The sequence below is a fragment of the Phyllobates terribilis genome, unplaced genomic scaffold, assembly GCF_046119375.1.
Source record: "Phyllobates terribilis strain yellow unplaced genomic scaffold, ASM4611937v1 Scaffold_176__1_contigs__length_3987557, whole genome shotgun sequence".
Lineage (NCBI taxonomy): Eukaryota > Metazoa > Chordata > Amphibia > Anura > Dendrobatidae > Phyllobates > Phyllobates terribilis.
Genome location: NW_027362936.1, coordinates 473,822 through 500,961, shown reverse-complemented (window position 1 = coordinate 500,961; position 27,140 = coordinate 473,822). Strand labels below are relative to the sequence as shown.

Below are 27,140 nucleotides of genomic sequence, written 5' to 3'. Positions count from 1 at the left end.
ATTATAATGGGCAGCGTCACGACACCACAGTGAGCCTGCTGTCCGTCTTCTCCCAGCAAGTTAGATTTGAGTTTTGGGTTTTTTTTATGACAAGTTCAGGAGGTAAGGGGAGTGGAGAAGTAAGCAGATTTCTCTGATCAGATATATTACAAGGTGTTTTTTTTTGTTTTTTAGTAATCTCCTGTTCTATTGAGTTATGTAAAGCTGGTTGAAAATACAATTTCCTTTTAAATCTTGTAAATTGTAAAGTTTAATGTTTTATGATGAACACAGTGGATGTGATCTCCGTATCAACAAAAGCTTCCAGGCTCTCTGCAAAAACGTGAAGACCTATGGGCTTCTTGGCTCGATACTCCTGGCCTAGCACCACTGAGATTCACAAGGTTTAGGTTGCTAAACGCTGTCAAGATTGAGACCTTGGAACGGATTTGTTTTTTTGCTCTCCTTTCCCGATTATGTACACCCTGCTATGGTGTACGGTTTTATGTACTCTCACTTATTGCTGCTGGAGAAGGTAAACCTCATAAGCCCCTTATTCATCGAAGAGTCCTAGACCCCTAGAGAAAGCCCTAGGAGATTCCCTTATGGGGCATCTGATCTTCTTGTGATAATGTGCCTCAAACTGGACCAAATAGACTGTCAGTCTCTTGGAGTTGAGTAAGAAGAAAATGTAGAACAATCGTACCATCTTTTGACTATATAGATATATCTTGTTTGGGAACAGCAAAGGCCGGGCGGAAGGGGTGAAGGTTTTGCATGGTTTTGTAGGTCTCATCTTGCATATCCTGAAGATAAGGATTTTAAGTTGTCATAAAAATCAACCACAACTTCATTCAAAGGTAACAAATACTTCATCATGATCCAGTGTTCGTCTATGTAAAGAAAGCTCTTCTGCTCTGCTCGCCGGGTCTGCGGAAATAAGCAATTGGCTTTATTGGAACGTAGTTCACATTGGCATCACAGCTGCCATTCCTCATGGAGCCATGGACCAAGAGATCCGTCTTCTAATGAAACAAAATGAATCCTTGTGAGTCCCATTGACTTACAATTGGTATATCCGGTCTTCGTTATTTCTACATACATTACCACTACATTAAAAGGGAGTGGAAACCTGATGTAATGGAGGGTGGCAGAAACCAAATTGCCTGCTACGTGTCTCTGCTCCACTTGGCTCCTACATTAGTTTTGCTACATCTACCCCAAAATAGGGTGACATTTCCTATAATCTGCCGTCCTTGTATTATACGGGGTTATCTAGGACTTTGATAGATCAGGGGGCTTCTTACACTCGGTGATCCACTGTTTGCAGCTCACATGGCACCCAAAAGTGAACAGTGTATGGAGTCAGGACACCACATAGTGGCCATTCTCAGGTACTACAGCTCAGCTCCCACTGAAGTAAATAAGAGCAGAGCTGCAGAACCTGATAACAGTCTCTACACAGTGTACAGAGCTCAGGTCTTCCACCTCCATATACTGTGTACACCCAGCTGCCGGGGGAGCTGCTGCGGACCTCCACCCATCCAAAAGATAAGTCATCAATATCTAAGTCTTGGACAACCCCTTTAACATATGGAGAGTGTAAGATAACATATATAATGTGTTTGAAAAATTAATGTTTATGATATAATTTCCCAATGTCATCACCTCAAATTTTGTGATCCAATGGTCACTGACCTGACACAGCGACATGATCTTTCCAAGATAGTCATCTGGTGAGATAATTGTGCCCAAAATAATAGGTTCAAGATATTCCTTTACTACAGATTTGTCAGGAAATTCAGATGGATTTACAATAGTAACCTCCGATTCTCCATATTCCTAAAGAAATAATGTGGAAAATTAGATGGGATCATACAATTGTAGGTGATCTGCAGAACCCGGCAGTGACCAGTGACCAGCGTGCTAGAGTGGTGTGGATCCGCTCCGAACACCATCTGGCCACCGCTGCACACAGCAGATTGTTGGTGATGCCAGTTGTTGGGACTTCCACCGATCTGACATTGATGACCAGTGCTGGAATTAGGTCATTAATGTTACAGTAGCAGAAAACCACTTCAACTGCAAATACTGAACAAAAAATGTCAACATCTCAAAATCAAAGTCCAATTTTACTGATTTTGTTTCCCCCAGAAATAATGAAACACCCTGATAGTTAGTTTTGGGGTATGGCACAACAAATCAGAGTGGCCCACAATACAGCGCAGAGTGGTTACATATAAGGCATTACTGCTTCATGGAAGCCATAGACAGAAAGTACCTTAATCAGCTTTGGAGAGGACAGCACAGCCTTGTATGGGACTGTAGAGGACGTCATTATGACAGATGCATTGTATTCCTGCTCCAGTCTTTGGTTAAACACCTCCATGTGTAAAAGCCCCAGGAAGCCCAACCTGTGCAGGACATGAACGTTAGTTATAATTTATAGAGAGGCAAGTATACCGAAAGTGTTAATAAAATGAGCAACTACTTAGTGCTCGATAGGTATCCACCACTCTAATAGAAATTGGTCTGGAAAGTACCAGTAACGCGGTGTCCATCATAATAGAGAAACACCACGCTATTTGCACTGCCTACTATACACAAGGCAGGTCGTAGACTGAACTACAAACCAGTTCAAGACCAGATCATTTCTGATCATCACCAGGCATTTTTTTTTTTTCCGTACATGGGATTTTAAGATCTCTAAAAATGTCTCAGGTTCAGTCATCCAAATAACGTTTGCCTCCATTTTGTCAGTATTGAATTCCCCTGTAACTGGGGCTTATATGCCAGGCACAGTTACAGGGAAATTCAGTAATAACAAAACATGACAAAATTCAACTTCCTGAAAACTGCTGAATCAATCTGGGGCTAACCTAGCAACACATGCTGCCAGCAACCGGTACTCACATGATCACCGCCATTGCTTCCTAAACTATACGCACAGCACTTGTTTAGGAAACAATCAGGAAGGCAGAGGTGGTAATAAACCATTTCTGACTTCTCTATGGGAAGTCCAGCAGGCTCATGTGTACATGTACATGTGTATTGATGAGGATATGAGGATTCAGATCTACACAATACTGTACCGGTGACAATCCTGGCTATGGAAATGCAGGATAATATGTCACAAACATATCTGGATAAGCTGGAGGTTTGGGCCGAGAAGGGACAAATGTGAATTAACAATGAAAAATACATTTTCACTAGTCAGACTCCATATGGAACATGGTGCACAGATTTGGCCACCAGTGTGCAAGAAAGGCAAAGCCGAGGTCTAGCAAGTTCAAGGTGGGAGATTAAAGCAAAGATGGAATAGGTGGACTGCAATACAAGGAAAGAGTAATACAATTAGTTAAAATTATTAGTTATTATTATTAAATTATTAGTTAAAAAAAATGCTAAGGAGTGACATACTGTAATATATTCAGTACCGTATCTATAACAAAAGGGCCAAGACCAGGATTCTTTACTGTAAGAGCGTGAGACTGTGCAACTCTCTGCTGAATTCACTAGGGCAGGGTTCCCCAACTCCAGTCCTCAAGGCCCACCAACAGGTCATGTTTTCAGGATTTCCTTAGTATTGCACAGGTGATGGAATTATTGCCTGTGCAGGTGATGCAATTATCACCTGTGTAATACTAAGGAAATCCTGAAAACATGACCTATTGGTGGGCCTTGAGGACTGGAGTTGGGGAACCCTGCACTAGGGGACTAGATACCATTCGTGAGTGTAATATGCAAGTGGTTAACACATTACCAAGATGAATTGTTGACCCAGTGGTTTGCTCTGCCAAAAATTGGACTTTACCTTGTAATGTGTTTTTGCTTTCCTCCTGATCATTGTTACAGAAGAATTTTCTGAGCTGAAGACGTTTTTTTTTTTCAGCCTTACACACTAAATCAATAATTAAACTTGCACAAATGACCCCTTTTCAGAAATTAAAGTTATTGAAATGTCTATCTAATGCTCAATTAATCGGTCCGTAGGTGATAACTGTGCCCTTATGATCACTGTAGGACACATTAATGCCCGCACGGTATATTTTCATCATAAGTATAGGAAATGACTGAAATAAAATATATAGTGATATAAAATAATTCAGATAATGGCAGTAGAAGACGCACCTCCAGCCAGCACCCAGAGCTGCACTGCTGTCCCGACTAACAGACACTTGAATCGTTCAAGGTCAGCTTTTCCAGCGCACTCTTCATATTGCTGTATTCGGATTGGTCAACTGGAAACATTCCTGGAACAGAAAGTTAAAAGAAACCATTAGGGTATGTTCACACAATATTCTGAAGTGGATTCTGCTCCAAAAACCACATTTAGGGTATGTTCACACTGAGTTTTTTGACTGCTTCAGAAAACGAAGGGGCCGATTCATCCAGCAGTTTAGGTCCGTTTTCTAGTGTAAAATTGCTTAAAATTTTGTGGTTTTTTTTTTTGCCCGTCTGGGAACACTTTGCCAAGTTTTTGAACGGTGGTCAGAACTCAACTGGGAGTGGGTATGGCCACTCAATAAATGCACATAAAAAAATCCACATTAAAATACTGTGTGTGAACTTACCCCAAGGGTGTGCGCACATGGCGTCTTTTTCAAGTGGATTCCTTCCAGGCTGCTTTTTCAGCCTGGAATCTGCCAGATAAAGCGCCCCATAATATGAACATAATGCACAGCAATGTCAAAGCAACATTGCTGTGCACATCTTCTGTCTTATGTCTTTTAGCCACTTTAGGATTCGGAAACTGAAGTGGTTAAAATAAGGAACAGGTTCATTCTTTGAGTGTCTTCCGCTAGGAAGCCGCCTGCTCTCTATAGTTACCAGCGTAAAGTGAAAGCCGCTGCAAAGCCGCCGGAGAAGACACCTCAGGAATCGACCGTTGCGGTCTTCCTCAAGCGGCCTTGTCTGGGAAATCTCAGTGGCGGTACCGAAATCTAAGAGACGCCGTGTGCACATATCTTAAAATGGTTTTCCAAAAACTCAGGAAGCAGCAGGGAATGGGTTCAATTCAAAATCCCGATTCTCACCTCTTTGTTCCCCCCATGGCTCCATCACTATTGCTCCGGTAGTCCGCACTGGTCTCCGCTTACTTCCTGCAGGCTTTCCGTACATCATTCATGTGACTAAGGTACTGACTAGTGTTGAGCGAGTATGTTCTGTCCGAGTATGCTCGGGCCGAGCTCCGAGTATTTACAGCTGCTCGGTGATATGGTTGAAACAGTTTTATTACATGTGAGGAATGTGTAAGAAATAGACATTCCTCTCATGTAATAAAACAGTCAAACAGTTGCAAATCATGCACACGGGAGCGATTCAACCATATCACCGAGGAGCTGTAAATACTCGGAGCTCGGCCCGAGCATACTCGGCGAAAGGGTTAATAGAACATACTCGCTCAACACTAGTACTGACCTCAGCAGTGAAGCCGACATCTCCAGCACATGACCTTTAAGGCACCCGATTATCTTAGAGAGTAACCCTCTTTTAATTGTTATTTCATAAATCAAGAGTACACATGAAATTAAACAACTTTGTAATATATCTTATGAAAGACATTTTCTTCATTCTCTGCCAAAATTTATCATTCACTATGAAATTCTGAGGTAAAATCTGTATTCAGTGAAGACACTTTCCCATTACTGAGATAGGAGATGGCAGCTGCTACTGATACAATTCTATGTGGGCAGGAAGAGGGAGGAGCTAGAGACAGCTCCTCCCCCTTATCAGTAGCAGCTGCCATCTCCTATCTCAGTAATGGTAAAGTCTGTCTTCACTGAATACAAATTTTTACCTCAGAATTGAGACTTGATGATGACTGATCAATTTTAGTAAATAAAGAAGCAAATTTCTTTGATAAGATATATTCCAAAGTTTCCTATTTTCACGTAAACTATTGATTTATGAAATAAAAATTAAAATGACGGATACACTTTAAGTGTCCACATGAATGATATACTGGATTTGGTCACTGCCAAAAGTGAGCAGGGACCGTGAGAGCCGCGATTCTGAAAGGGCAGAGTTTGAGAAGGTCTTTTCTTTTATTTTTTTATTTCATATGTAATCATTCCTAGATTCCCATCTCTCTGCTATATATTTTTTACAAATCACAGAAAACCCATTTGATGTTAATTGTTTGGGCTTTTCTCATGCACCGAGCATCACTCACGAGGAAAACAAGCTTCAAAGAACAAATGAGAGGAGACAGTCCATGCATTATGTGTCACGGTGGCGTGTCATTACCAACCCCCTTGCTGCAGCGCTCCCTAAATTCCCGACAATGTAGAAAAACCTTGTCCACACGTCACGGCTCTGAGCTGACTAGTCCTGGAGGATCGTGAGGTTCCTTCCTTACATCTCTCCTCAATTATCTCGGCTTCTGTAAAATAGGCCGAGTCTAATGGGATGAAAAATGCGGCTGCAGAATAAAGGTTCTCTGGCATTTATCTACTCTGTGATCACCGTTCCTAATCCAATCGTGGAGGCGTTCCTGGCTGTTACAAGGAATTAGTAGGATTACTAAAGTGTGACAGGCGAGGGTACAGCGCCTGTGCCTGTCATGGATTCTCAATAGAGGTGGCTGGGAATGGTTGCTCTCCACTGAAATGATCGGGAGGTGCACATACTTCCCACAAGAAAGCACTTGAATTGTCAAGGTCAATCTATTCTATAGCTGAACTTTAGCCTTAAAGGAATGGATACAGTGGGGTACATCTGGTGCCTGGGGGGCAGTGTTTGGTATACTCTGTGTCCCTCTGAAGAAGCTAAAAAGTGAACCACGTGTTTAGGAGAGTGGCAGGCACATAATGGGTAAGGATCTCCTCATTACTGGTACTCAGGCGCAAAATACGTAGAATTTACACTACACTAGGGATGAGCGAACCCCGTGGATGTTCGGTTTCGACCAAACTTCGGTTCGGGTACCAGAACTTGAACCCAAACCCCATAGAAGTCAATGGAGATGACGCACCCCTGGGCCTGTGTCGCACAGCGTTTCGCATGCAGGAGCTTACCCGGAGCCGGATCTGTTGAGGGTTGTAGTCTCGTGGCGGTGACCCGGTCCGTGCCCAGGGAGTCAGACTAAGTGGCGTTGTATTAGCGGTAGATGTTGGACGACTACGCCACCCGTTGAATGCAGCGAAGGAGCTGCCGCTGCAGGGCAGACCGCTGAGGCCGGTGGTAGGATTGTGCAGCGTGGTAGTATCACCCCCAACGGGAGGGGTATGGCCTCAGGGCAGCCGACGTGGATGATGGGGGTAGCAGGAATCACTCAGAGACGATGCGGTGTAGTTCAGGGTCTTTACTGGTGATAAAGATAGACCCTCCCGGAGTACTGGCTAGCGATCGGGGCCTGGTCAGTCCTTGAGCAGATGGGGTCTCCCCTGGCCAGGCGGAGTTGTAGGCCTCCCAAACTGACTGTACTCTTTTGGCTACCTTGCTAGAGGCGGGTATAAGTAGCCCACGTCCCTGAGTGTACCGTGTGGTGCTCACCCGTATGGCCGGTGACTCGGGGCCTTCTAGTGGCGTCCGCTCCACGACGGCGGTGCTGGTCCCACGCGTGTGACCGTGCCTTCGGGTTTCTTGGCCAGAGGACCTGAAATCCCCTGCCGGGCGGTTTCTGCTGCTGGGTAAAGATTAGTCCCCACAGCCTCGGACTCCGGGTCTGGTGATAGCTTCTCAGTCAGGGCGAGCTCTGCAGCTGCCAGCCCCTGACTCCTTATAGCACTGCTCCCACAGAGCTCCTGATGTTCTTTTCCTATATCTGCTTCTCTTCTCTGTCTCTACTTCTTCTCTACTCACTAACCCTGCCTGAGCCCTAGGTTTATATAGGGGAAGTCCTTCCCCTCCCAGGACTGGGCAGGAGGTGTGGCATGCATAGGATCCCTGACCAAGAGACCTCCCACCTGCTCTCAGACATAACATAGCTGTTACTGTGGAAACCAGACCCCTGGGGTGCCACATTCCCCCCTAGTGAAATTTAGTACTCCGGGACTAAACATATTTTTAGAAAAACATAACAAGGTATAACAATAATAATACAATAAGAAAAACACATAAAGATGGTTACGGCGTGTCCGCAACCGGGTGCAGTTTTGAAGAAAAGCAAGGTGTCCATTTCACCAAAACAGGGAGACGTAACCAGGTAGGGGTCTGTCCTGCCCCGAGTCCTTATCAGTCTTTTAGTCCATCCTGGGTTACGCTCCAACTATATGCAAAAAGGATTCCCGGTAAATCCACCAAGGACTCCTAAAAATAACTAGAAACACATAATTATTTACAAGTAACAGACAGGTGACCACAAATAAAACAATTTAAACGCTTCAAATCCTCCAACGTGCGGGTAACTGGCCTCTAGTGGCCCTAGTGGACCTACGGAGCTGACTGTCTGGCCCTGAACTACAGGGTGTAGGAGCTGTCAAGGGTAAACTGGGCAGCTGTTTACGGGCTCTTTGGCTCACTAGGGGTACGGCAGGCTCACTATGAGCAGAGGGTTGATCCTCCTGTTCTGCTTGTGTGGAGTCTGCTGCCTCCTGGACCGGCTGCTCTTCCAGCTCTACCTGTTGCTCCGTAGGCACTTGGGATGCTGGTTGGAGGAACGTGAGGACGGGTACCACAACTGCACCATTGACTTGAGTCCAGGACCGAGGGAAGTCTCCGAGCACAGTACTAACCATATCTTCCCTTTCCTCTACGGGTCGATGGTCTTCTTGTTCCTCTTCAGGGTTCCGTAGCTGTTCAGGACACTTCTTCAGGTGATCCTGGGATACAATGGCTATGGTCTCCCCTCCGTCTTTACTGATGGTACAGACTTTCGGGTTCTCGTGGCTTGAGGGCAGTACGGTGTACGGGTCCTTCTCCCACTGGTCGTCCAACTTGTGGAGCCGTCGTTTCCTCTTCAAGACCTGCTCTCCGGGTACCAGGGGAACAGCGGGAGCATACTGGTTGTAAGTTTTCTCTTGTCTTTCCCTAGCCTGACAGAGACTTCGCTCCACGCTCTCCTGTACTTTCCGGTACTGCTGCTGCCTCTCTGTGTCCCAGTCTGCTTCTGGTGAGGTGTCCTCGGGTGTCAGGACTCCCATTTCCAGGTCAACAGGTAACTTACCAGGTCTCGCCCTCATTAGGTAAGCCGGGGTACAGTTGGTGGAACCTACCGGGATGTGGTTGTATAGGTCCACCAGATCGGGCAGCTTCTCAGGCCACAGACTGCGTTCTTCCAGGGGCAACGTTTTCAGGAGATCCATTACCACCTGGTTCATTTTCTCACAAAGTCCATTAGTTTGCGGATGATAGGGTGTCGTCCTTATCTTCCGGCAGCCATACAGATTGCAGAATTCCTGGAAGACCTCCGCTTCAAAGGCAGGTCCCTGGTCCATCAGCACTTGGTCCGGGTACCCGTGTGGACGGCAGAAGTGCTGCTGGAAGGCTCTAGCTGCTGTTTGAGCCGTTAAGTCCTTAACGGGGACGACAACCAAGAACCGGGAGTAATGATCCACAATGGTTAACGCGTAGACGTAGCCACTTCTGCTTGGGGTCAGTTTTACATGATCCAAGGCTACCAGTTCCAATGGCTGCCGGGTGACGATGGACTGCAGGGGAGTCTTCTGGCTGGCACGGTCCTTTCTTCGTAGGTTGCACGGCCACAGTCTCTGCACCACCTCTCGATGGTTCCCCTCATGCCTACCCAGTGGAACCGCCCACGCAGCAGGAACTCCAGCTTCTTCCATCCGAAGTGTCCTGCCCCGTCGTGGTATGCTTCCATCACCATGGCTGCGTCTCTCCGTGGCACCACTACTTGCCAGATTAGTTCATGCGTCCGGGAGTTAACCATTCTGCGGCACAACTTCCCCTTGTAAAGGAACAGTCGACTCTTCTCAGCCCACAGTTGCTTGGCTTCCTCCGGAGCGTCTGGGTCAAGGCGAGCCTCTGGCCGAGTCAGCATCTCCTTCACCAGCCGGACGGCAGGGTCACTGTCTTGCGTTTCCTCCCAGTTGTAGTGAGGCAAGGGGTTAAACGTAGCGGCTTGCTTACTCCTTACCCGATGGGAATACTGGATAGTCCCATGACGGTGGAACGCGGGGAGTTCGACTTCTTCCAGTCCCTCTGGATCCTCTCCTACGTCCGGTAGGTTTGGCATCCTGGACAGGGCGTCCGCGTTGGTATTGGAGCGTCCTGCCCGGTATTTGATTGTGAACTCGTAGTTGGACAGACGGGCCATCCATCTCTGCTCTAGGGCACCGAGTCTTGCCGTGTCCAGGTGTGTCAACGGGTTGTTATCCGTGTACACGGTGAACCGGGAAGAAGCGAGGTAGTGCTTAAAGCGTTCGGTGACTGCCCACACCACTGCCAGGAACTCTAGCTTAAATGAGCTGTAATTCTCAGGGTTTCTTTCGGTGGGTCGCAGTTTTCGGCTGGCGTAAGCGATTACTCGTTCTTTCCCCTGCTGGATCTGGGACATCACGGCTCCTAGCCCGATGTTACTTGCGTCGGTGTAGAGGATAAAGGGCTGGCTGTAATCAGGGTACGCCAGGATTTCATCCCCCGTGAGGGCCATCTTCAGCTGGCGGAAGGACTCTTCTTCTAACTTCTCCCATCTGAAGGGTGGCTTCTGGTTCTTGGCCTTCCGGGACTGGCCTATCAGGAGGTCCTGCATAGGAGCTGCCTTTTTGGTGAAACCGGGGATGAATCTGCGGTAATAGCCTACCAACCCGAGGAACTGCCGCACTTCCTTTACACTGGAGGGACTTGGCCATTCCTTAATTGCGGTGATCTTATCAGGGTCGGGAGCCACTCCATCAGCGCTCACCACGTGTCCCAGGTACTGCACCTTTGGTTTCAGGAGGTGACACTTGGAGGGTTTCACCTTTAGGCCGTAGCTTGCCAGAGCTTCGAACACTTCCGCCAGGTGTTTCAGGTGGTCCTCATACGTCTTGGAATATACGATGACATCGTCCAGGTACAACAGGACCGTCTCGAAGTTTCTGTGGCCCAGACAGCACTCCATTAATCGTTGGAAGGTTCCTGGTGCATTGCAGAGTCCGAACGGCATGCAGGTAAACTCGCTAAGTCCCATCGGGGTGGTGAATGCGGTCTTCTCCCGGTCCGCCTCTGCTACAGGAACCTGCCAGTACCCACTAGTGAGATCCAAGGTAGAGAAGAAGTTAGCAGATCTTAAAGCAGCCAAAGACTCCTCTATCCTTGGTAAGGGGTACGCATCCTTGTGTGTGATACGGTTGATTTTCCGGTAATCTACACACATCCTCATGGTGTTGTCTTTCTTTTTGACTAAGACTAGTGGAGCTGCCCAGGGGCTACAGCTATCCCTGATCACCCCAGCCTCCTTCATGTCTCTAAGCATCCCCTTGGCGTGTTGGTAGTGTGCAGGGGGTACGGGTCGATACCTCTCTTTTATGGGAGGATGGTCTCCCGTGGGGATGTGGTGTTCTACCCCCTTGACTCGCCCGAAGTCTAACGGGTGTTTACTAAACACTCTCTCGTACTCTTGAACCACCCGATAGACTCCCTGTTTCTGGTGTGAGGGAGTGGAGTCAGTACCCAAATGTAGTTGCTGACACCAGTCCTCCATTGTTTTCTGAGAGCCGTTACCTTCCTCCGGGGAAGATGGAGGCAAGGGTTCTACGGACTGTATGGAATCTTGATTGATGGTATACAATTTGGCTAGCGTGGCATACCGGGGCAGGTACACTTCCCTCTTCCCGATATTTATTATGCGAACGGGCACCCTCCCATGGCGTACATTGACCACCCCCCATGCTGTCAAAATGGTGGGCCTACTGTCTGAGTAAACTGGTTCTACCATTGCCTGGTAATCTCTACCTCTCAGACCAATAGCTGCCCGGCACCAAATCATCATTTCACTTTTCGGGGGCATGGCAATAGGGAAAGGGTCACACATTCGCACGCTACCAATCTCACCACCGGAGAGTTCTAGCTGTTGCCGTCGCATCAGTGCCCGGATCTCTTTCTGGAGCACTCGCTGCTGGCCGGAGCTGGCGTTCTTGGCAACCTGCTGTAAAAGGAAAATCACCTCTGCAAGACAATTTTCAATTACATTAGTTCCTAGAGTTATCTTTGGGTGACTCTCGTGTTTGTCAATGTCTACAATGATCAGTCCCTGTGCTGCCAGTTCGACTCTACCGATTTTAATGGTCACCTCTTTAAATCCAATCTGTGGCACGGGCTGACCATTGCTGGCGATGATACTCAAGTCGTCGTCAGGGTAGCGGGTGATATCCGAGTCATTCCAGTACTGCTTGAAGAGCACGTACGGGATGGTGGTGACCTGTGACCCGGTGTCCAGTAGGGCACTCATAGGAATGCCATCCAGTACCACGGGTAAGACTGGACGTCCTCCCACATATTTGTCGCGCCAGTTTGATGGGCCTGGTGATCTTTTTCCTGGGGGTTGGCCCTCTACCCCAGGTTGTGCCAGTTTAAAGGACAGTACCTTGCCATATGTCCGGGTTGATTGCAGCGGCGGCAGATGGGTCGTCCGTCCTCGTTGTATCGGTCGCTGGGTCTTCCTCTGGCCGGTGGGGTCCTCCTTGGTCGACGCCACGGGACGTCCTCCGGTCCGGATGCCAGCTGGATCTTCCCTGGAGTGGAAACCTGTAAAGACTGCACAGTTCGGGTTAGCGCAGCAACGCTTTTAGCTAGCTCTTGGACCTGATGGTGCAGGTCTGGAGCCGGGTCATTGTTCAAAGCCTGCGCATCAGCTCCCACAGGCCCTGCCGACAAGGGCGCCGCCTCCTGGTGGTAAGTGGTAGTGGGGCGTCTGGGGGTCACAACGCCACCTGGTGCCGGTTCTCGAAGCACCCGGATGGCTCTGTCCTTGAACTGTGCAAATCCCAGATGAGGGTCCTGTAAGGCCATTGCCCGCAACTGGGTTCGGTGGGCATTGCAATATAAACCCTCTATAAATTGTTCAGTCAACAGCCTGTCCTCGTCTCCCACGCCGTCAGGGTCGGTCTGCTTAATGGCTCTCAGGGCCTCTTGTAGGTTCAGGGCATAGTCCCTTATACTCTCATGTGCCCGCTGTTTGCACCCGTAGAATCTAAGCTTGATCTCGGCTGAGGTGCGGGTATCAAAGGTGTCCCTCAGCCGGGTTAGTATCCCTGCGACAGTCCTCCCCCCAGGTGGCCAGGACTTTACCTCCCTTCGGGCTGCCCCAGTTAATTGGGCCACCAGGATGCTCACTTTTTGCTCTTCTGTGAGGGGGTACACCTGGAAGAGGCTATCCAGCTTTTCTCTAAAGTCATGCAGGGTATGTGACTCCCCTGAGTACTGGGGTAGCCAGGCCGCTCCCGGGATATAGGGCATGGTGAAAGGCATGACTGCAGCAGCGGTGGCGCTGGCGGGGGTTGAGGCAGTGAAGCTCTCCTCCGTATCCGACATCCTCCTCCCCCCTAGTGGACCGTGGCCTACCTTGCGATGATCCTCTTCCGTAGGCCGCGGCTCCGCAGTAGATCGTCAGGGTTGAGGACCTTCCGTCGCGCTCCTGTGACGTCGGCGTCTGCTGGGCTCCTTCCAGGACCTTACGCGACGTCCGGACGTGAGGCGGGGCTTCAGTTCTCGCTCGCTTTCGGAGTCCACGCCCCTCTTCTTCCCGCGCGACGTCTTCAAGATGGCGTCCAACGGCGGGAAAACTCCACGGAAGGCGGGAAGAAGGCTGAAAATGGCGCCGGATGGCGGGAATCTTCACCACAGGTAAGTTTGAACAGTCTTTTTCAGGCACGCAGTACCCGGTGGTTGCGGGCACGAAATCCTGCCGACTACGCCAAAAGTTGACGCACCCCTGGGCCTGTGTCGCACAGCGTTGCGCATGCAGGAGCTTACCCGGAGCCGGATCTGTTGAGGGTTGTAGTCTCGTGGCGGTGACCCGGTCCGTGCCCAGGGAGTCAGACTAAGTGGCGTTGTATTAGCGGTAGATGTTGGACGACTACGCCACCCGTTGAATGCAGCGAAGGAGCTGCCGCTGCAGGGCAGACCGCTGAGGCCGGTGGTAGGATTGTGCAGCGTGGTAGTATCACCCCCAACGGGAGGGGTATGGCCTCAGGGCAGCCGACGTGGATGATGGGGGTAGCAGGAATCACTCAGAGACGATGCGGTGTAGTTCAGGGTCTTTACTGGTGATAAAGATAGACCCTCCCGGAGTACTGGCTAGCGATCGGGGCCTGGTCAGTCCTTGAGCAGATGGGATCTCCCCTGGCCAGGCGGAGTTGTAGGCCTCCCAAACTGACTGTACTCTTTTGGCTACCTTGCTAGAGGCGGGTATAAGTAGCCCACGTCCCTGAGTGTACCGTGTGGTGCTCACCCGTATGGCCGGTGACTCGGGGCCTTCTAGTGGCGTCCGCTCCACGACGGCGGTGCTGGTCCCACGCGTGTGACCGTGCCTTCGGGTTTCTTGGCCAGAGGACCTGAAATCCCCTGCCGGGCGGTTTCTGCTGCTGGGTAAAGATTAGTCCCCACAGCCTCGGACTCCGGGTCCGGTGATAGCTTCTCAGTCAGGGCGAGCTCTGCAGCTGCCAGCCCCTGACTCCTTATAGCACTGCTCCCACAGAGCTCCTGATGTTCTTTTCCTATATCTGCTTCTCTTCTCTGTCTCTACTTCTTCTCTACTCACTAACCCTGCCTCAGCCCTAGGTTTATATAGGGGAAGTCCTTCCCCTCCCAGGACTGGGCAGGAGGTGTGGCATGCATAGGATCCCTGACCAAGAGACCTCCCACCTGCTCTCAGACATAACATAGCTGTTACTGTGGAAACCAGACCCCTGGGGTGCCACAGAGACACAAACTTTGATGCTGTAAAATGGTCGTAGTAAGGGCTAGGAGGTCTCTCACTCTTAAAACAGACTTGTCAGTGTTCGGAGTTCAGCATTGGACACTAGGTGTCCGGTATGAACTCCAAACTTTACAGTTCGGGTTCGCTCATCTCTACACAACACTCGTTATACTGTTGTACTAATACATTACACGTCTAGTCCCTGTGATTGACTATATATTCATTGTTGAGGACGCTCTTGCAGATGTGTCTAATCTCTGATGTCACGCCATCTGGAGGCTGAATCTTGAACTAAGTGCTCTTGTAATACAGGTTTTAATATTACGCTAATAAAATATATACTGTATACTGTACAATAGCTTTCTGACCCCGTTACACAGTTTTTGAGCACTTGAGCTGAAGTTGTTAAAGCTCAATTGGTGTTTTGCATAGTCTGAGGGGGCTATAGGTGTAATTCTGCCTAGATTTTGACTTCGATGCGTGTTGCAGTTACACTGGCATAATACTCTGTTCCATGTACAATATTATGTAGAACAGAGTGTTGATTCTAAATGGACTGTAGATAAAACAGTATGTCCTGGAACAGTACCAATACACATGCTCTGTAACTTGCCATCCACTCTTTTGGAGTGGACGATTCCTCTTTATCAGCATTCTGTCAGCACTATAGGTCCTGGGACATCCCTTCTCTCATTACTCAGCACGTATTGCTTCCGCCATTGCTTAATGAGATGCCTGCAATTAACTGAAAGGCTGCATCTCTGTTATGCCTGCATATACAGTTTGACAGGCAGGAGCAAAGAGACAAAGGCCAAGCCCCTCTTCCGGTAATCCATATAGGGGGGTTTCTGCTGCTAGAGACAAATTACACTTAGACAGAAGGGAGACCCTACCGGCCGACACTTTTAGGTTATCTAACCCCTGAAAAGTAACTCCAACTTAATTGAACTTTATAAAGGGATTTTGCACATTATCCATCGAATGAGATCAAGTACAGGGACCATTTAATTTGTATTAGGGTTCAACTCACCTGCAAACACCATGGGTTTCGCAGGCTTAAAGCCGGGCAGAGCCACTGGCTGCTTCAGTAAATGCAGAGTGTCTCCTATTTGTGCTTCCTGTGCGTCCTTCATCCCAGCCATTAGATAACCTACTTGCCCAGCATATCTAGGAAACAATGAGAGTAATATATATTCACAATTAGTGCAGATTCATCAAATTCTACATTGAATATCGGGTACAAATCAGCTATAAAAGAAGGTAGCAACGGCTCTGAGACCCAGCACTGCATGAGTTCACTACAGCTATACACAGCTGGCACTAGAGGGCGCTCACTGGAGACAGACTTCTACTGCTGCGGTTGGGTCCAATACTAGCTGTACATAATCACATGTCAACAGCTCCCCCTGGTGGTGGCTGCATGCAGCAAAAATAGTATTTCATCTAGTTACATTCATTTAAGTCAGAAATGCTGTGACATTAGTCAGCACTGAATTTTGGATGTAAAACTATTTTGGATCTATCAACATATATGTTATAACTTCCCAGAGCCTAAATACCACATCAGAGAGCTCTGCTAATCGCACTGTAACAAGCTGAGAACCATCATACGGCCACAACAGATTTGTATTGAATGGCAATAAAAACACAAAATTGTATTTTAATTTGCAGAACTTTCCATAACACAATATTGACATTTTATTTGCTTTAATAACAGAATCCCCTTTCAGCTCTGCACTCTCCTGGGCACCAAACATCCATGTATATTCATAGAAAGCAGCACCGACAGGAGCATCACTACTGCATGCAGGATTAGAGCGCCATCTAGTGGCACTATAAGAATATTCCTAGTGTGCTAAAGTGTCGCTCTATTATATCCTGCACAGGGTCGTACACAATTTTAAATGCTTTGGATATCGGAAAAAATTACTTTAAAAAAATGATGGAAAAACCCTTTTAAAAAGACACAGAAAGCAATAAGGAAAAAGCACAAACAAAAGAAGTGGTGCTGAGATGGGCCGGCTGCAGTTTATGCAGATCCTTGGGTGACAAAGTGCATGTGGGATAATCTTCACTTTTACAATTTTTTTTTATCCTTGCCTTCTAAAAGCTATAAAACTTTTTTTTCCAGTAGATTCGTTGTATCTGGGCTTTTTTCCAGTAGATTCGTTGTATCTGGGCTTTTTTTTCCAGTAGATTCGTTGTATCTGGGCTTTTTTTCCAGTAGATTCGTTGTATCTGGGCTTTTTTTCCAGTAGATTCGTTGTATCTGGGCTTTTTTTCCAGTAGATTCGTTGTATCTGGGCTTTTTTTTCCAGTAGATTCGTTGTATCTGGGCTTTTTTTCCAGTAGATTCGTTGTATCTGGGCTTTTTTTTCCAGTAGATTCGTTGTATCTGGGCTTTTTTCCCAGTAGATTCGTTGTATCTGGGCTTTTTTTCCAGTAGATTCGTTGTATCTGGGCTTTTTTTTCCAGTAGATTCGTTGTATCTGGGCTTTTTTCCCAGTAGATTCGTTGTATCTGGGCTTTTTTTTCCAGTAGATTCGTTGTATCTGGGCTTTTTTTCCAGTAGATTCGTTGTATCTGGGCTTTTTTTTCCAGTAGATTCGTTGTATCTGGGCTTTTTTCCCAGTAGATTCGTTGTATCTGGGCTTTTTTCCCAGTAGATTCGTTGTATCTGGGCTTTTTTTCCAGTAGATTCGTTGTATCTGGGCTTTTTTTCCAGTAGATTCGTTGTATCTGGGCTTTTTTCCAGTAGATTCGTTGTTTCTGGGCTTTTTTTCCAGTAGATTCGTTGTATCTGGGCTTTTTCCCAGTAGATTCGTTGTATCTGGGCTTTTTCCCAGTAGATTCGTTGTATCTGGGCTTTTTTTCCAGTAGATTCGTTGTATCTGGGCTTTTTTCCCAGTAGATTCGTTGTATCTGGGCTTTTTTCCCAGTAGATTCGTTGTATCTGGGCTTTTTTCCAGTAGATTCGTTGTATCTGGGCTTTTTTCCCAGTAGATTCGTTGTATCTGGGCTTTTTTTCCAGTAGATTCGTTGTATCTGGGCTTTTTTTCCAGTAGATTCGTTGTATCTGGGCTTTTTTTTCAGTAGATTCGTTGTATCTGGGCTTTTTTCCAGTAGATTCGTTGTATCTGGGCTTTTTTCCCAGTAGATTCGTTGTATCTGGGCTTTTTTCCAGTAGATTCGTTGTATCTGGGCTTTTTTCCCAGTAGATTCGTTGTATCTGGGCTTTTTTCCCAGTAGATTCGTTGTATCTGGGCTTTTTTCCAGTAGATTCGTTGTATCTGGGCTTTTTTTCCAGTAGATTCGTTGTATCTGGGCTTTTTTTCCAGTAGATTCGTTGTATCTGGGCTTTTTTTCCAGTAGATTCGTTGTATCTGGGCTTTTTTTTCAGTAGATTCGTTGTATCTGGGCTTTTTTCCCAGTAGATTCGTTGTATCTGGGCTTTTTTCCAGTAGATTCGTTGTATCTGGGCTTTTTTTCCAGTAGATTCGTTGTATCTGGGCTTTTTTTCCAGTAGATTCGTTGTATCTGGGCTTTTTTTCCAGTAGATTCGTTGTATCTGGGCTTTTTTTTCAGTAGATTCGTTGTATCTGGGCTTTTTTCCCAGTAGATTCGTTGTATCTGGGCTTTTTTCCAGTAGATTCGTTGTATCTGGGCTTTTTTTCCAGTAGATTCGTTGTATCTGGGCTTTTTTTCCAGTAGATTCGTTGTATCTGGGCTTTTTTTCCAGTAGATTCGTTGTATCTGGGCTTTTTTTTCAGTAGATTCGTTGTATCTGGGCTTTTTTCCCAGTAGATTCGTTGTATCTGGGCTTTTTTTTCCAGTAGATTCGTTGTATCTGGGCTTTTTTTCCAGTAGATTCGTTGTATCTGGGCTTTTTTTTCCAGTAGATTCGTTGTATCTGGGCTTTTTTCCCAGTAGATTCGTTGTATCTGGGCTTTTTTCCCAGTAGATTCGTTGTATCTGGGCTTTTTTTCCAGTAGATTCGTTGTATCTGGGCTTTTTTTCCAGTAGATTCGTTGTATCTGGGCTTTTTTCCAGTAGATTCGTTGTTTCTGGGCTTTTTTTCCAGTAGATTCGTTGTATCTGGGCTTTTTCCCAGTAGATTCGTTGTATCTGGGCTTTTTCCCAGTAGATTCGTTGTATCTGGGCTTTTTTTCCAGTAGATTCGTTGTATCTGGGCTTTTTTCCCAGTAGATTCGTTGTATCTGGGCTTTTTTCCCAGTAGATTCGTTGTATCTGGGCTTTTTTCCAGTAGATTCGTTGTATCTGGGCTTTTTTCCCAGTAGATTCGTTGTATCTGGGCTTTTTTTCCAGTAGATTCGTTGTATCTGGGCTTTTTTTCCAGTAGATTCGTTGTATCTGGGCTTTTTTTTCAGTAGATTCGTTGTATCTGGGCTTTTTTCCAGTAGATTCGTTGTATCTGGGCTTTTTTCCCAGTAGATTCGTTGTATCTGGGCTTTTTTCCAGTAGATTCGTTGTATCTGGGCTTTTTTCCCAGTAGATTCGTTGTATCTGGGCTTTTTTCCCAGTAGATTCGTTGTATCTGGGCTTTTTTCCAGTAGATTCGTTGTATCTGGGCTTTTTTTCCAGTAGATTCGTTGTATCTGGGCTTTTTTTCCAGTAGATTCGTTGTATCTGGGCTTTTTTTCCAGTAGATTCGTTGTATCTGGGCTTTTTTTTCAGTAGATTCGTTGTATCTGGGCTTTTTTCCCAGTAGATTCGTTGTATCTGGGCTTTTTTCCAGTAGATTCGTTGTATCTGGGCTTTTTTTCCAGTAGATTCGTTGTATCTGGGCTTTTTTTCCAGTAGATTCGTTGTATCTGGGCTTTTTTTCCAGTAGATTCGTTGTATCTGGGCTTTTTTTTCAGTAGATTCGTTGTATCTGGGCTTTTTTCCAGTAGATTCGTTGTATCTGGGCTTTTTTCCCAGTAGATTCGTTGTATCTGGGCTTTTTCCCAGTAGATTCGTTGTATCTGGGCTTTTTTCCAGTAGATTCGTTGTATCTGGGCTTTTTTCCCAGTAGATTCGTTGTATCTGGGCTTTTTTTCCAGTAGATTCGTTGTATCTGGGCTTTTTTTGCAGTTAGAGCTGTAGTTTTTATAAATATTTTCTGATCTTTTTATTACTTTTCTTGGTGAGGCAAAGTGAACAAAATAAACTCCAGAGATTCTGCCGCTTCATCTTTTTTCTTCGTTTTCATTCCATCATCCACTCGATAGGATTTCTAGAAGATATTTTTTTTAGTTTTAACACGAACAGATGTGGTGAAGCCAAAAATGATGTAACGGGAGAATTTAACTTTGCAGGCTCAGGTCCCCGAAAACATCCAATCGCTTTACCGCTACAGTGTAGAGTAAAATGACCAATCTCATATTAATCCCAGTTATGGGACGGGCTTCATAGTTGTACAATCATGGAAGACATGGAGGCCTTCAGTAGGATCCTTGGCTGTCAAGACAATGCCATTGCCACATAACACTCATATGACTGATGATATAACATGGCTTTATAACTGATGGGGGGCCGTACCCCTTCAAGCCCCACTGATTCTCAGAAAGAGGGGGATGCAGTCTTTGCCTGCACAGCGGCACTCTAAGGCTATGTGCCCACGATGCAGAAATGCTCCGGCTTTTTCCTGAACGTTTCTGTATCTCCCTGGCATGTGGATTTCACATGCGTTTTTTTCAGCCAGGGACAAGCGTTTGTCACACGTTTTGCACATGCGATTTCGCATGCGCTTTCCAAACGATTTTAGCATCACTTGGAAAAGTGCTTGACAACTTGGTCACACTATATAAATCCATGCAACCGGCATGGATTTTATATAGTGTGACCAAGTTTGTTAAAAAAAAAGAATAAAAATGGTAAAAAATTAAAAAAAACATTATACTCACCTTCCAATGGCCCCCGGTCTCCTTATCCGATGCGACCCGTCACATGACTAAATGACGTCATGAAAGGTCCTTTTAGACCATCGCAAGCCGCCGGGGAGCCAGGACGCATCACTAAGGAGACCGGGGGCCATCAGAAGGTGAGTATAAGGTTTATTTTTTATTTTAAATTCTTTGTTTTTTAACAGGTACTATGGTACCCGAGTCTGGAGGAGAGTCTCCTCTTCTCCAGACCCGGGTACCATCCGCACATAGAATCGCTTAATATCCGCATGTGTACATGTAGTCATGCGGATATTAAGCGATTCAATGCAAGTCAATGGCGGCAAAAACGCCGCACTTCCGCAAAATAATTGGTAGTGCTGCGGATTTTTCCGCAATGATAATCCGCAGCAGAAATTTCCGCAGCATGTGCACAGCACATGCGGATTATCATTGGGGAACATGGCAGACCTTCTACCAAGCGTTTAAGCGTTCCTGCGGCGGAATTGCCGCTGCGGAAACGCTTAAAAAACACATAGTGGGCACACAGCCTTACGCAGTGAAATGAGCTGCATCTGGATCTCGTCCACCTAAAGGGACTGTCAGCACAGAATGACTGTTCAAACTAAGTCCCAACTCTTGGTGCTTCATGACGGGGCCAATCATTTATATACACCTTCCCACCTGCTTGTTTGCCCTCCATCCACACCCTCCTCTTCTTTGATTGACAGCTCTGGCTTCATAGAACCAGAGAAGGAAGGAGACAGAGGTAAAACAAGCAGGTGGGAAGGAGTATATAAAGGATTGGCCCACGCCGTGATCCACGGAGCGCTTGTACTTGGTTTCAACAGTCATTCTGTGCTGACAGTCCCTTTAAAATCAGTGTTTCCCAAACTCCACTCCTCACGGCCCCCCACAGGTCATGTCTTCAGGATTTCCATAGTATTGCACAGATGAGAGAATTCCTGATTCCTTGATGATACTTTCATCACATGTGTAATACTGAGGAAATCCTGAAAACCTGACCTGTTGGGGGTCATGAGGACTGGAGTTTGGGAAACACTGCTTTAAATGGAGCGGTGCTGCAGTTTTATTATTCAGCAATTAGCAGGATCCCCCAACAATTTCTTAAGCAATGAGAAAATGCAGTCCCTAATGATGTCCTCTGACAATAAGCGGATCACGGACAGCAGATGCATTGGGTTCTGCGTTTCTTGGAGAATGGGATGGGGCAGCTTCTGTCTTCACAGTGATACAATCATGAAGGAGATGCAGCGTGAGACAATCCCTGTCTACATCTTTGATCTGATCATCAATACAGAGGGCTGATTGGTGAAGACAGAGGGAAAGGCTAATAAAATTATTAAAAAAAAACTTAGTTTTTCGGCTGGCGCTTCCTCTGGGGTCAGTATGCCAACCTCATTGACTTCATAGCACTTGCCAGAGTGGGCAGACACGATTTTATTGCCTTTACACACGTCACCTCCACACAGGGCGATGCTGCTACGACGCCTCTGTAGTGATCAAACGTGGAGTCAAACAGCAGGGCTTTAAGAGGGCTGCCCTTTTCAATCTTGGGACTAAAACACAAAAATAAGACATCTTGTTAAGGGGGATAAAGGTAAGTAAACCGCGTTCAGTCCAGAGTGATGAATTCCAAAAGACAAAGTTTATTCCGCCATCACATAACGTTTCGACCTGTTATAGGTCTTTATCAAGTATATACAAAGACATACAGGGATACTGATCCCCTTTAAGGAAAATCAGTGGCCAGAACCCTTTAAATTCCCCTTAAATGGTCCAAAACTGAAACTGTGGGAACAATATAATCCACTTAGGGTTCAGCAAACTTACAGTCAAGGGTTTGATAAAATTATCTACACCCTTGTGTCTCCAGAAAGCATAGCGTACGTTCACGTGCTGAAAATGCCGACCAGTGCTGGAGTGAGCGGAGGTCCGCAGCTTGTGACACTCCTGCTGTAGTGAAACTACAGGTCCCAGCAGGCTGACGGTCTCTCATCAAGTTATGCTGGGAGCCGCAGTTTCACAAATAGCGCTAGAGGATCCTTGTCAAAAATATGAGGCTGCCACTAGGGTTTCTCCCACAAATATGTAATCGGACGTGGAGCAGATCTGCACGTGGATGAGCCATATTCTCTATCTGTGAACATACTACTCCTTCACTCAGATTCTAAGTGGTTCTGCAGCGCATCTGTGCAGAGCAAGCTGTCAATCAAAATCCGGGCCGGGTTTACAGCCGTCGCCCCTGATATAGCGAGCGGTGCTGTGATCCAAGACTGTAGCCGCTCCGTGCACAACGATGAGTGAAGGCTGCAGGGAGGAAAGAAGTTAATTTTCTCCCAGTACCTACACTATCAATAAGGCGGCAGGGCAGCATTGTAACAATATTTATCTGCAGATTAACCCTATACCTGCAGGTACATAGCATTTTCCAAGGTGACAGGTTCCCTTTAATAAAGAGAAGATGGATAGAGCCGCATTAGTCCGTACTCACGGTGAAAGCCTCCTGACAACTTCTTGAAGAACACTTTCCACATTTGTTCCAAGCTTCCCCGACATCTAATAGAAATAAACAGAGAAATGAATTTCTTAATACAGTTTAGAACTCGGCTACAACGAATCAGAAGAAATGAAACCTGTTTGAAGCTGACAAGCAATCAAGCCCCTCCGTAAGCCACACAGAACATGGCTACTTATGTCATCTGCAGGTGATTAAAGGAACCTGTCATGTTGAAATGGTATAAGATCTGTAGGGGGGTGTTGTAGAGCAGAGAAGTTGATCAGACTGATAGACATATCTGTGGGAAGAGAGTCAGCAAAACTGGCATTTTATGCAGTGAAAAGTCCTGCCGTATGTACACTAGTCCAGTGGGCGGTCCTACTAAGTGATTGACAGTTCCCTGTATGACCATGCAGGCAAAGATAGCTGTCAATCACTAGTAGGACCGCCCACTGGACTCATCTGTACAAACAGCAGGATTCCACTGAATAAATTGATACAGGAAAAACATCTATCTTTGTACCGTATTAGCCAGTAGATAGAAGAGTATTTAGATTTGAGAGTCCTCAGTGGTTGATACCATCTTTTCCGTTAGCCATTAAAAGGTAACAAATTGCAGGCTTTTCCAGACTACTCAGGTCTCAGGTCTGCCTGATGAAGAAGCCGGAGTAGTCTGGAAAGCTTGCAATTTGTTACCATCTTTTCCGTTAGCCATTAAAGGTATCAACCACTGAGGACTCTCAAATCTAATGAATAAATTACAATTTATACTGAATCTTCTCCCACAAACCTATATATCGTTCTGCTCAGTTTCTCATGGATAAAACCTGTACATCTGAATGGGGCTTTAATGTTGTTATTACAATCATGTAAACGCAGATCACAAAATCTTCCATCTTCCATATGATCATTTTTTTAACACCTAAAACCCCAATGGATATTTATGTTTACTAAAGGATTCCTTCCCCATTCTTCTGGCAGCTCTTCTTTAGGTATGGGCACAGACCGGCATCCGGCATAAAGACATCTGGAGACTTTTCCTTTTTCGGTGATATTGGATAATCTTGTTAATTTCTAACGCTTTAAATCTTTTAAATTCTTTCCGAAAAATGTATCATAAAGCGACTTTCTCAGGTCAGTTTTGCTTGTGGTTGTGTTACCATTATTTGTGCCAAATGTATCAAAGTGTTGCACGATGTTTGATAAATGTTTATGTAGCACTTCCATCTATCTTTATTTATTTTACTCACTTATATAGCGCCATTAATTTCACAGCACTTTACAGACATTATCATCACTGCCCCCATCGGGGCTCACAATCTACATTCCCTATCAGTATGTCTTTGGAGTGTGGGAGAAAACCGGAGAACCCGGAGGAAACCCACGCAAACACAGGGAGAACATACAAACTTCTTGCAGATGTCGTCCTTGGTGGGATTTGAACCCAGGACCCCAGCGCCGCAAAACAACAATGCTAACCACTGAGCCACCGTGTATCTTTATCCACTTTTAACGTCACCCGTCGTTCTTAGACCTGTGTAGCTTACCAAGCCCAATTTCTAAAAGTTGCAAGAGTGTTGTAAAATAGGAAGCTGCACATTTTTGCGCAAAAATGATGCGTCGCAAAAGTTTTTTTTTTTTTTTTTTAACACCAAAAATTGATGTAAATTCCTCGCTACATTGCCCCTTTTCCAGCTACATTTTGTAGAAAAAAATAAAAAGACAAGGTACAGACAGCAGAGTTAAATTTGCCTACAGGAATGATTTTGATCTGGAGCGCATCGTACCCGGATACAGTTGTGGCACCCCAGGGGTCTGGTTTCCACAGTAACAGCAATGTTATGTCTGAGAGCAGGTGGGAGGTCTCTTGGTCAGGGATCCTATGCATGCCACACCTCCTGCCCAGTCCTGGGAGGGGAAGAACTTCCCCTATATAAACCTAGGGCTGAGGCAGGGTTAGTGTGTAGAGAAGAAGTAGAGACAGAGAAGAGAAGCAGATATAGGAAAAAGAACATCAGGAGCTCTGTGGGAGCAGTGCTATAAGGAGTCAGGGGCTGGCAGCTGCAGAGCTCGCCCTGACTGAGAAGCTATCACCGGACCCGGAGTCCGAGGCTGTGGGGACTAATCTTTACCCAACAGCAGAAACCGCCCGGCAGGGGATTTCAGGTCCTCTGGCCAAGAAACCCGAAGGCACGGTCACACGCATGGGACCAGCACCGCCGTCGTGGAGCGGACGCCACTAGAAGGCCCCGAGTCACCGGCCATACGGGTGAGCACCACACGGTACACTCAGGGACGTGGGCTACTTATACCCGCCTCTAGCAAGGTAGCCAGAAGAGTACAGTCAGTTTGGGAGGCCTACAACTCCGCCTGGCCAGGGGAGATCTGATCTGCTCAAGGACTGACCAGGCTCCGATCGCTAGCCAGTACTCCGGGAGGGTCTATCTTTATCACCAGTAAAGACCCTGAACTACACCGCATCGTCTCTGAGTGATTCCTGCTACCCCCATCATCCACGTGGGCTGCCCTGAGGCCATACCCCTCCCGTTGGGGGTGATACTATCACGCTGCACAATCCTACCACCGGCCTCAGCGGTCTGCCCTGCAGCGGCAGCCCCTTCGCTGCATTCAACGGGTGGCGTAGTCGTCCAACATCTACTGCTAATACAACGCCACTTAGTCTGACTCCCTGGGCACGGACCGGGTCACCGCCACGAGACTACAACCCTCAACAGATCCGGCTCCGGGTAAGCTCCTGCATGCGCAACGCTGTGCGACACAGGTCCAGGGGTGCGTCACAGTCACTAGCGGGAACGTCAAACATCTTCTAAATTTGTTTCTCCACCCTTTCCGGATCTGCATTCTTCAAGTCTATCTAAAAGCAAAAGTATAAATACTAATTATTTATCAAAGCTGGACAACATCTAGAAACCATATAAGAAAACTGGCTTAAAATATAGTGTGAACAAGAGTTTAGGGAGAGATGTACAACTGGCACTGGCCTATAAAAGGGATTGTGTAATCGTACAAAACTAGCAAAAATGTAAAGCGCCTGGAAAACAAGGAACGTGCAATTTACCTCTTAGTAAAATCCTACGCTTTCTCAAGAACAGAGGAATTTTAATTTCATATTTTTTTTTAATCAAATCATTTTTATTGAAAAACTCCAACTACAAATATTCCATGTTTCAAATAACATACATGACATAGTAATTCCATAGTAAAAATATGAACAAAGTATCTGAACTTCAATTCCCATAACCCACCCTAAACCCAAATCCCAACACTCCAGAGAGAACCATTTTCAGAGCAGTTCTAGAATAACGGACTATAGCATTCGTAGAAGGGGAAGAAGATAAAAAAGTGACTAACAAAGGGGTAGCAGCGTTTTAATGTTATCATTTACTGCTTGATGCCTGAGCCGGGGAGTGCACACTGAAAACTGTTGCAGGCTTCTGTAATCACAGGACACAAGCAAACAGCATGGCATTTCCTATCAGCAGGGAGGAAGTAAAGGGAACAGTAATGAAAGTCTCCTCCTACTCCGCTCCATATTGAAATGAATAGTGTGCATCCTACAAATGAGATGCATACAGCAAACAATTGATTTTCCATACATAGGTTTTGAGTTGACCACTGGATATACACATGTGTATCACTAATTACCAGAACTGGAAATCGAAAAAAAAGAAGAGCAAGTTTGGGGTGAATCCAGCCTTCATTACTGCTCAGCCGCTCAGAGGGATCGGTACTAGGAACAGCAGGAGTGCCGGCGATGTTCACAGATTTACCTGCTGCGGGACTGAAGGAGTCTGATCGTGCTCGGCTCGAAACTTTTTACCTTGTTTTCGACAGGAATAATTGAAAGCTGTGCTTCAAAGGCCAGGAAGAAGTTTGCCACCGTCTGCGCTTGAATACCCTTAAGGGGGGAAAAAATATATATATACAT

The 27,140-nt window shown here is 46.3% G+C and overlaps 1 pseudogene; it reads right to left on the bottom strand.

Annotated features, from left to right (window-relative positions):
- LOC141212586 (translation factor GUF1, mitochondrial-like) lies at positions 1-27,140 on the bottom strand (annotated as a pseudogene).